The sequence below is a fragment of the Rhinolophus ferrumequinum genome, chromosome X (assembly GCF_004115265.2).
Source record: "Rhinolophus ferrumequinum isolate MPI-CBG mRhiFer1 chromosome X, mRhiFer1_v1.p, whole genome shotgun sequence".
Classification (NCBI taxonomy): Eukaryota; Metazoa; Chordata; class Mammalia; order Chiroptera; family Rhinolophidae; genus Rhinolophus; species Rhinolophus ferrumequinum.
This window is the reverse complement of record NC_046284.1, coordinates 28,795,346-28,806,427: the sequence shown is the minus strand read 5'-3', so window position 1 is coordinate 28,806,427 and position 11,082 is coordinate 28,795,346.

Here is an 11,082-nt window from a genome sequence, read left to right as displayed (position 1 = left end):
TTTTAAATGATAGCCTTGCTGGATAGAGTAGTCTTGGCTCTAGGTTCTTGTTTTTCTCTCCTTTGAAAATTTCATGTTAATCCCTTCTAGGCTGCAAAGTTTCTGTTGAGAAATCAGCTGACAGATATATGGGAGATCTCTTGTAGGTAACTAACTGCTTTGCTCTTGCTGGATTTAAGATTTTTAAATGATTTTATGTTTTTAATCTTTGGCATTTTAAATATGATGTGTCTTGGTGTGGGCCTATTTGGGTTCATCTTGTTTGGGACAGTCTGCATTTTCTGGGCTGGTATTTATATTTCTTTTGCCAGGTTAGTAAAGTTTTCTGTCATTATTTCTATAAATAGGTTTTCAATACCTTGGTCTCTCTCTTCTCCTTCTGATACCCCTAGAAGGAGAATGTTGGTATGCACAATATTTTCCCTGAGTTCCCTTAAAATATACTCAATTTTTTTTTTAAATTCTTTTTTGTTTTTACTATTCTGTTTGGGTGTTTTTTGCTACCTTATCTGGTAAATCACTGATTTGATCATCTGCATTCAGTCCACTATTGATTCCTTCTAATGAATTCTTTATTTTACTTATTGTATTCTTCATTTCTAACTGGTTTGTTTTTATGTTTTCTATCTCTATTTTTATGTTTTTTATCACTTTGTTGAAGTTCTTGCTGATATCATTGAATGTCCTTATAACCAGTGTTTTCAACTTTGCATCTGGTAGATTGTTTGTCTCTATTTTGTTTAGTTCATTTCTGGAAATTTGTTCTGTTCTTTCATTTAGAGCATGTTACTTTGTCTCCCAATTTGGCTGCCTCTTTGTGTTTGTGTATATGTATTAGGTCAGGATGCTATGTCTCTCATCCTTAGTAGAGTGCGCTTATGTAGTAAGTATGTTGTAGAGCTCAGTGGCACAGTACTCCTGGTCACTTGAGCCATGTACTCCAGGTGTGTCCCTTGAGTGGGTTGTGTGTGCCCTCCTCTTATAGTTGAGCCTTAGGTCCTATTTGCACATCAATGGGAGTGATTGACCCTTAGGCTAATTTGTCAAGAGGACTGGTCTTGACTACAGTGGAGGAGCTGTTGTGCAGGGGTTGTACAGGGGTTGACCCTACACAGCAGGATTCACTTCAGCAGGGTTCTGGTGCCCACGCATTCTGGAGTTTGGGTTTTTCATCCTTTGACACAGCCAGATGATGCTTGGCTTGGTCCAAAGCTGTCCACTGGGCATGCTGGCCCTGTGGCCTCCTTGGAAGGGCCCCAAGGCAGGCCATGTTCAGCTGCAGCCTGTGTCTTGCCTGGGGTCACCTGTAATGAACCAGAAAGCAATCCATAGATTGTCCCCACCAATGCTGGGCTTGTAAGTGCCTGAGAGAGTCTAAGCCTTGAACAGAAGCTGGCTGCCACCAGTGCCAGGCTCAGGAAGATGTACAGGCCATACCGCAGTCAGATGTTAATCGTTTGACATTTGTGAACCTTTGGGAGATTTTAGGAAATAACACAGCATGAGTCAAGACATGCCATTTGTATGGAAAACCCACTGGAAGTGACTTGGTTAGGCCCACAAGTTTGGGGGTAAGGGTCTCAGGAAATCACCATGGCAGGATGAATGGACTAGCCAGGTTGATGGAGACTCAGTTATGGTGCCCGCCTAAGTCTGTATGCTGGAATGGCAAGGGCTCAACACAGGAACAATTGTTTCTGCCAGCATCCCTGCTCAAGAGAAATCTGCCCCTCCAGCCCTCAACCTGAGAACAGACAATTCAGTTCCTCCCTATATGTCCCTGGCACATTTTGAGCTGCTGCCTCAGCATTGGAACTCAGAGCAAGACAGTCCGTCAACAAGTAAGTCCCTATATGAGCCCTTTAAGAGGAATACCTGGGATTCTAGCTGCCCTCTTTCTCACTCAGCAACAACCTCCACTGGTTTTCACAGCCTGAAGTTGTGGAAACTTCTATTCCTGGCTCTATAACTCTGGGCTGGGGATTCTGGGGTGGAGCTGTGACACCTCTCTCTTCAGGGGGGCTTCAGCAGCTGACATACCCCTCCCAATTTTTAATTCCCACATGTGGGTGTGGGATCAGCCTGTTCTACATCTCTGCCCCTCTAACCAGTCTTTAGATTGCTTATTCTGTATATCCTTAGGCATTAGACTTCTGGGCAGCTAGACTTCAGGCAATTCTCAATGATGGTTGTTCTGTAGTTTAGTTGCAATTTTGAAATGGTCATGAGAGGATGCAAACACAGTATTTACCTATTCCACCATCTTTTTTTTTTTAATTAAACTTTATTGGGGTGACAATGGTTAGTAAAGTTACATAGGTGTTAAGTGTACAATTATGTAATGCATTATCTGTATACCACATTGTGTGTTCACCACCCAGAGTCAGTTCTACCATCACCATATATTTGACCCTGTTTACCCTCATCTACAACCCCCTCCCCCATATCCTCTGGTAACCACTAAACTATTGTCTTTGTCTACAAGTTTTTGTTTATTTGTTTGTTCATCTCATTTGTTGCTTTTAGTTTTATATCTCACATATCAGTGAAATCATACGGTTCTAGACTTTTCCTGTGTGATTTATTTCAATTAGCATAATAATCTCAAGATCCACTATGGAAGGCAGTGTGGAAGTTCCTCACAAAATTAAGAATAAAATGACCATATAACCCAGCAATCCCTCTCCTAGGTATTTATCCCCAATATTTAAAAACATTGTTCCACTATCTTTCTAAAAATTATTTTAAATACAGACTCAAATTAAAAGTCAATCTTTGGTAGTAAGAAAGAAGACCTAACAGGTGTGCTAACCTGGTCTTGTACTGAGTAAAAAATGTCCTGGTGGAATTCTGATCATGGAAAGGTTGCTCAGATAATTAATATACAATATAATATAATATACAGAAGTACATATAATATATTTATGCAGATAAAGTTTTTCAAGACCCACTTATCAGTACCATCTGAATTCAGAGAGGGTTAATCAGGAGTAGAAATGAGTTACGATCCAAACGGTCAATATTTTGTCTCTTCGTGTCATATGGTAAATTGGGGAAATACATCAAAGCATGAATCTACAACTTTAACATCTTAAACATTGCATTGATTATTTTTCCATGTCAAAGTCAATTACAAATCTATGAGCAATTTCTAAGATTACTGAACCCTAACTATCTGATCCTAAGCTTGAAGGTAGATATAAAATGGATTGGCATTGTGTTCTACATCTAATGAGCCTATTTGTCATGACTTTTCAATATTTTATTTGGTTTACTTTATAATTACAATTGATATAGTCAGGACACTCATGAGGAAATACGGTCACTGTACTTATGCGTTAGTGTTGTAGACAACTTACTATGCCAAGCAATATGTATGCGTTAACTTCATAATTTCATGTAATACTCTTAAATGCTCTTTTGTGTCTTATTATTATCACATAATGCCTTTAAAATACCAATGGTACATCATCATTATTATCCCAAAGGTAGAGATGAGAAAGTTCCTAGGCCATTAATGACAGCCATTCAGCCATTAATGACAGAGCCAGAATATAAGATAGGGCCAGTTTAAACAAGCTTTAGCTCAGTGACCCATGAAGCACCAAAGTTTTCTGAATTTTTTGGATGAAAGAAACTTTGGAAATTCCATTCAATGGCTGAGCATCATGGTTATTATCCCAGCTACATTTATGGTGATTGTTCTTTTACCAGTTATGGATTTATAGATTAGCATATTATGTCACCAATCTACTAAATTATCTACAGCATGTTTACTATTATTATATCATTATCTTGTATATGGTTGAATTTCACAAAGTTTTCATAAGTTTCTTTCTAGCAAAGATTTGAGGAAATCATCAGTCAAGTAAAAAGCACTGTTAATTAGCTCAGAGTCTGTCTGATGGGTGCCATCAGCAAGGAAAGTGAGAAGTAATAAAGGAAAGCACTTTTGTCTCAACAACACAGAGAAAGGAACTGGCAATTAAACTTAACAACCAACACTCCCTCCTATGGAGAAGGGAACCAAGATGGCACAGTAGGTAAATGCTGTGCTTAATTCTCTCACAACCATATCAAAATTACAACTAATCTACAAAACAAACATTACTGAGAATTGCCTAAAATCAAGCTGAATTGAGGTCTTTCAAGAAAGGACTTGCTGAAGAAGCCACCTTCAGACTGGTAGGAAGGTCAGAGATGTCGAGCTGGCTGGTTCCATACCCACATGTGACCATTAAAGATTGGGAGGGTTTTTTCACAGTGGAGGTCTCTAAAGGAGTGAGAGATCCCAGCCCCATCCCAGCCCTGGGATCCAGTATTGGGGAGAGAAGTCCCCATAATTTTTGGTTAGGAAAACCAGCAGAGATTGTGACTGAGTGAGACTGAGTGTGGCTGCGCGCTCACGCACTCTTCTTAAAGGGACTGAATGTGGACTTACCCACTAATGGAATCACTCACTCTGAGCTCCATTGTTGGGGCAGCAGCTGGAAAGGCAGCATGGAAATATGGTGAGGAATTGAGTTGTCTGGCTTGGGACTAGGGCTAGAGAGGCAGCTTTCTCCTGGATAAAGGAGCTGGCAGAGGCCACTGTTTCTTTGTTGAGCCCTTCCCCGTCCTGGTGTGAGAAGATAGGTGGCTGCCATTTCTGACTCTCCACCGATTGTTTGCCAAGCCCTGGCTACTTAAGACCTGGCCCTGCCCAACATTCCTACACACACCCAGGCTTCTTTCAGTGACTTGTAAGTCTGGCTGAGCAGCCCTAAGCCAGCACTAGCGGCAGCCTGCGTTGGTTTGTGGCTTTGTCTCTCAAGGTGTTTCCAAGCCCAGCATGGGTGGCAGCCATCTGCAGATTTCTTTCTGGCTCCTTCTGGGTGTACCTGAGTAGGGCATAGACTATGGCTGAAGTAGACCTACAGTGGATCCCCTGCAAGGTGGTACTGGGGTTGGCGCCGCCTGTGGCCAGCTTCAAAATCAGCAGGAGCATCACCCAGCCACCTCCAAGTATGACACACCCAAGGGGTGGATTGGGCACGCACCAAAGTCCTGTGGAGGCACATCGTGTTCCATAGGATCAGCCCCTGCACAACTCTTCCACTGTAGTCAAGGCCAGTCCTCACAACCAGCCAGCCCAAGGGTCAGTCCCTCACATTGATGTGCAATTATCAACCAAGGCTTAACTACAAGAGGTGGGCCCACACAACCCACACAAGGCATACACCTGGAGTGTGTGGCTTAGGTGATCTGAAAGACTGTGACACTGAACCTCACAGCACACCTACTACATAAGGCCATTCTACTAGGACTGGACGACACAGCAGTCCTACATAATATATGGAAACAAACACAGGGAGGCAGCCAAAATGGGGAGACAAAGAAACATACCCAAAATAAAAGAACAGAAAAAAGCTCCAGAAAAAGAACAAGCGAAATGAAGACAAGCAATCTATCAGACACACAGTTCCAAACACTTGTTATAAGAATGTTCAATGATCTCAGCAAGAACTTCAACAGAGAAATAGGAAGCACAAAAATGGAGATTAAAACCATAAAAAAGAACCAGCCAGAAATAAAGGATACAACAAAGGAAAAAAAAGAATATATTACAGGGAATCAACAGTAGATTTGATGAAAGAGAGGATTTAACCAGTGATGTAGAAAATAAGGTAGCAGAAAACACCCAACCAGAACAGCAAAAAGGAAAAAAGAATCCAGAAAATAGAGGAGAGTTTAAGGGGCCTCTGGGACAATATCAAGCATACCAACATTCCCATTATAGGAAGACCAGAAGGAGAAGAGAGAGCAAGGAATTGAAAACCTATTTGAAGAAATAATGTCAAAAACTGTCCTAACCTGGTGAAGGAAATTTACATACAAGCCCAGGAAACACAGAGAGTCCCAAACAAGATAAACCCAAGGAGGTCAACACCAAGACACATCAAAATTGAAATGCCAAAAGTTAACTATAAGGAGAGAATCTTAAAAGCACCAAGAAAAAAGCAGTTAGTTGCCTACAATGGAGCCCCCATAAGACTTTCAGCTGATTTCTCAACAGAAACTTTTCAGGCAAGAAGGGAGTGGCAGGAAATATCACAAGTGATGAAAAGCAATGACATACAGCCAGGATCACTCTACCCAGCTCTCTACCCAAGGTTGTCATTTAGAATTGAAGGACAGATAAGGAGCTTCCCAGACACGAAAAAGCTGAAGGAGTTCACCACCAAGCCAGTATTACAAGGAGTCTTAGGGAGTCTTTTATCAGATGGGAGGGGGGTTAAGGATGAGTGAAAGGCGTAGGGATTAAGAGGGTACAAATTTGTTGTTATACAGTAGTCATGGGGTATAGGGTATAGCATAAGGAATATAGTCAGTAACATTGTAGTAACTAGGTATCGCACCAGGTAGGTACTAGATCTATCAGGGTGATAGATGGGAATGCGGTTGGGGGCAGGGTGAAAAAGGTGAAGGCATAAAGAAACACAAATTGGTAGTTAATACAGTAAGGGGAATATAATCAACAATGTTCTAAAGGTCATGTAAGGTGCCAGCTGGGCACTGGACTTATCAGGGGGATCATATCATAGACTGTGTAGATGCTTGAGCAATGTACTATACACCTGAGGCTGAAGTAGAATAATATTGAATGCCAACTATAAATAAATATGTAGGTATATGAAGTCAGGGGATGTGGAGTACAACATAGAGAAAATAGTTGATGGTATTATATCAGATATATATGATGTTAGAGAGATAGTAACTTGGGGGTGGTGGGTTATTACTTTATGAGGGCTTTAAATGTCTAACTATTACATTGCTTTTTTCACCTGAAACTAATAAAAAATAATTATTTTTTTAAAAAGAAAAATTTTACACCTTCTTGTTATATGCCTCCTTTATCTTTATGGAATGTTCATTTTTGTCTCTTGTTACTTTTTTTTATCCTGAAGTCTGTTTCATCAGCTATACCTATGGCTACACCTGCTTTTCACTGGATACCATTTATTTTCTTGCAGTATTGTTTTCCACCTTTCACTTTGAGTCTATATTTGTCCTTGTAGCTGAGATGGGTCTCTTGGAGGCAGCAATTGGTTGGGTTTTGTTTTCTGTTCCAAACTGCTGTTCTGTGCCTTTTAAATGGTGAATTCAGTCCATTTACATTTAGGGTGATTATTGATGTATGAGGATTTCCTATAGCCATTTTATCTTTTGTTTTTGGTAACTCAGTGTCTCCATAGTTTCTGTGCCTTTTTGTTTCTGTTTGTTCTTTTAGTTTTTGCTATTCTATGACTTTGATGCTCTTTTCTGTTTTTTATGTTATATGTTTTTGTTCTGAACTTTTTTGAGTGGTTACCATTAAGTTTATGTAAAAAAAATATTTCGATATACAGGAGCCCTTTTCCTTCAGCGTTTTTCTTATCTTCATTCTGTTTTGCGAATTAAAACCTTTAGTCTCTCCCCTTTTATGATTTTATTGTTACAAACTGTCCCTATTTATGCTCTAATTTGGTTTCTGAGTTGCGGTAGCTCGTTGCCTTCTTCCTTTTCATTTTTTAATGTTTTTATCTTGTTTATTTTTTATATTCTGTTTAAGTGTATAGTGCCCTATTCTGTGTAGGGGTGGCCATTTCCTGCTTATGTCTGTCTGTTACTAATGTTGCTCATGGTTTTGTATCCTTCTGTCTTTTGGGTTCAGGTTGACTAGCCTCTTTCAGTATTTCCTGTAATACAAGCCTTGTGGTAGAAAATTCCCTTTGCTTCATTATGTCTGGAAAGGTCTTCATTCCTCCTTCGTATCTAAAGGATAACTTGGCTGCATATATTATTCTGTCTTTCAATACTTTGAATATTTGATTCCACTCCCTCCTGGTTTGTAGATTTCCTCCTGAAAAATCTGAAGATAATCCAATGGGCTTTATTTTGTTAGTTACTGTCTTCTTTTCCCTGGCTGCCTTGAGAATTCTTCCTTTGTCATTAATTTTTGACAGCTTCAATATCCTGTGTCTTGTAGAACACCTGTCTGATTGCGGTAATTTGGTGTTCTGTTTGCTTCTTGCATTTGAGGACCCAGTTCTTTCCATAGGTTTCGGAAGTTCTTGTTGACTATTAGTTTGAATAAACTCTCTGCTCCTGTCTCCCTCGTTTCCTTCTGGTCAGCTCTATTTCCTAATCTGGATATTTCATTTTTCATCTGCTTTATTGAGTTCTTCATGTCCAAATTTTTTTTGTTTTAATTTCAGTCTCTTTAGTAAAATATTCATTTTGTGTTTTGATTTTATTTCTGAATACATTAAACTGCCTATCTTTCTTTTCTTGCATCTCATTGAGTTGTATTTCTTTTTCCAGAATGGCAGTCTTGAATTCTCTGTTATTTAAGTCACATATTTCCATTTCTTTAAGTTCATTTTCTGGAGATTTTAAATTTTCTCTGTGAGATGCCTTGTTACCTTGGTTATTCATGGCAATTGATGGCTTTCTTTTCCTGGGTATCTACAGGAGTGTATTCTGCAGCAGGTTGATATGAAGAGGGTTTGTTGTTTTTTTGGTTTTGTATCTTTGTTTGTTTGTTTGTTTGCTTTCTGATAGGTGGCACTGTAGCATTTTGTTTTCTGTTGCACTGTTCTGACTTCTCACGAGATGTGACTTTTCCTGGGAGGTGAGCTTCTCCTCTGTGATCAGGTTGCACCTGTGGGAAGATGTTGTGGGCCATGCGGTTCTGAGCCTCTGAAACACCAATTCTGCCCAATGCAGAGTTTGTGTGTCTCAGCAGCCCAGGTTGTTCCCACAGGGATCAGCCTAGAAATTTTGGGGCAGGGTGGGCAGGGAGAGGTGGTAGGTGTGTTTGTGGCTCCAAACAATGGCGACCTCCAACCCACAGCTGTATTTTCCCTAGAGCTTCTTCCCTTTCATCTGCCAAACTGGGTGTCTACTGCAGAAATGTTTCTTCAGTTCTCAGAGCTGTAGATATTCTGGTGTTTGATCTGACACTACTACAGTTTTTTTTTTTTTTTTTTTTTTTTTTTCTTTTTTTTCTGGGGCTCCCAGCTAGCACTGGGAGGGTGGGGGGAAGTGAGCTCATGTAGCAATTCTATGTGTATTTGTTGTCTTCTTGGTAGTAAGGGATTAAACCATAGTTAAATATAAAGAGAGAATATTAAAAGCACCAAGAGAAAAGCAGTTAGTTACCTACAATGGAGCCCCCATAAGACTTTCAGCTGATTTCTCAACAAAAACTTTGCAGGCAAGAAGAGAGTGGCAAGAAATAATCCAAGTGATGAAAAGCAATGACATAGAACCAACATTGCTCTGCCCAGCAAAGGTGTCATTTAGAATGGAAGGACAGATAAGGACCTTCCCAGTCAAGAAAAAGCTGAAGGATTTCATCACCACCAAATCAGTATTACAAGGAATCTTACAGGGAATCATTTAAGATGCGATGGGTGTTATACATGGGTACAAGGGAAGGGATTAAGAAGTACAAATTGGTTGTTATACACTAGTCATGGGGATGTAGGATATAGCATAAGGAACATAGTCAATAATATTTTGGTAACTAGGTAAGGTGCAAGATAGGTTCTAGATCTATCATGGGTGATAGATGAGAATGGGGTTGAAGACAGTGTGAAAAATGTGAAGGCATTAAGGAGTACAAATTGATAGTACGGTATGTGGAACGTAATCAACAATGTTGTAAAGATCATGTAAGGTGCCAAATGGGCACTGGACTTATCAGGGGGATCACGTAATAGACTGTGTAGATTCCTGAACAATTCACTATACACCTGAAGAACTGAAGTAGAATAATACTGAATGTCAACTATAACTAAATATACAGGCATATACAGACACAGGGTGTGGAGTACAACATATGGAAGATAGCAGTATATAGTAACAGCTATATAAGATGTCAGAGGGGTAGTAGCTTAGGGGTGGGTAATCACTTTATCAGGGGATTAAATATCTAACTGTTATGTTGCTTCGTACACCTGAAACTAATAAACAAAAAAAAAAGTTCAAAAAATCTCTATGCATTTCAATGAAAAATGAATTCAAAATACTATATAAATCATGACTATTTGCAGGGCAATTAACTGAAATATATATATATATATATATATATATATACACACATATATATATATAAATATGTGTATATATATATCCATACATATATATATGTATCCTTTATGTATATATATGTATATGATATACATCCTTTATATATATATATATATATATATATATCCATATATATATATATATGTCCTTATATATAATTTATATAATACATAATATATTAGGTGTTATGCATTATATAATATATTATATATTATATATAATATGTAATATACAATACATATTATATATAATATAATATATATATTACACACAGACACACACACACACACACACACACACGAGGTCTGACAATTCAGTTCGAGAACTTCTTGCAAAAATGTTACTAACCTTTTTTGATATCAGAGGGATTATTGATTATGAATTTGTACCAATTAGAGAAACAGTTGACCAAGTTTACTATTTGGAAGTGCTGAAAAGGCTGCATGAAAAAGCTAAATGATCTGAACTTTTCACCAACAATTAATTGCTCTTGCATCACAACAATGCACCAGCTCACACAGCACTGCCTGTGAGGGAGTTTTTAGCCAATAAACAAATCACTGTATTGGAATATCCTCCCTACTCACCTGATCTGGCCCTAATGACTTCTTTATTTACCCAAAGATAAAGGAAATGTTCAAAGGAAGACATTTTGATGACATTCAAGTCATCAAGGGTAATACAATGACAGCTCTATGGCCATTCCAGAAAAGAAGTTCCAAAATTGCTTTGAAAGGTGGACAAGGTGCTGGCATCAGTGCATAGCTTCTCAAGGGGAATAATTCTAAGGTGAGCATAGTGATACTCAACAATGAGGTAAGTAGCACTTTTTCTAGGATGAGTTCATGAACGTTATTGTCAGACCTTGTGTGTGTGTAATATAACTATATATAAATATATATATATATATATATACATATATATTTATATTATATATATTTATATACATATATATGATAGATAGAT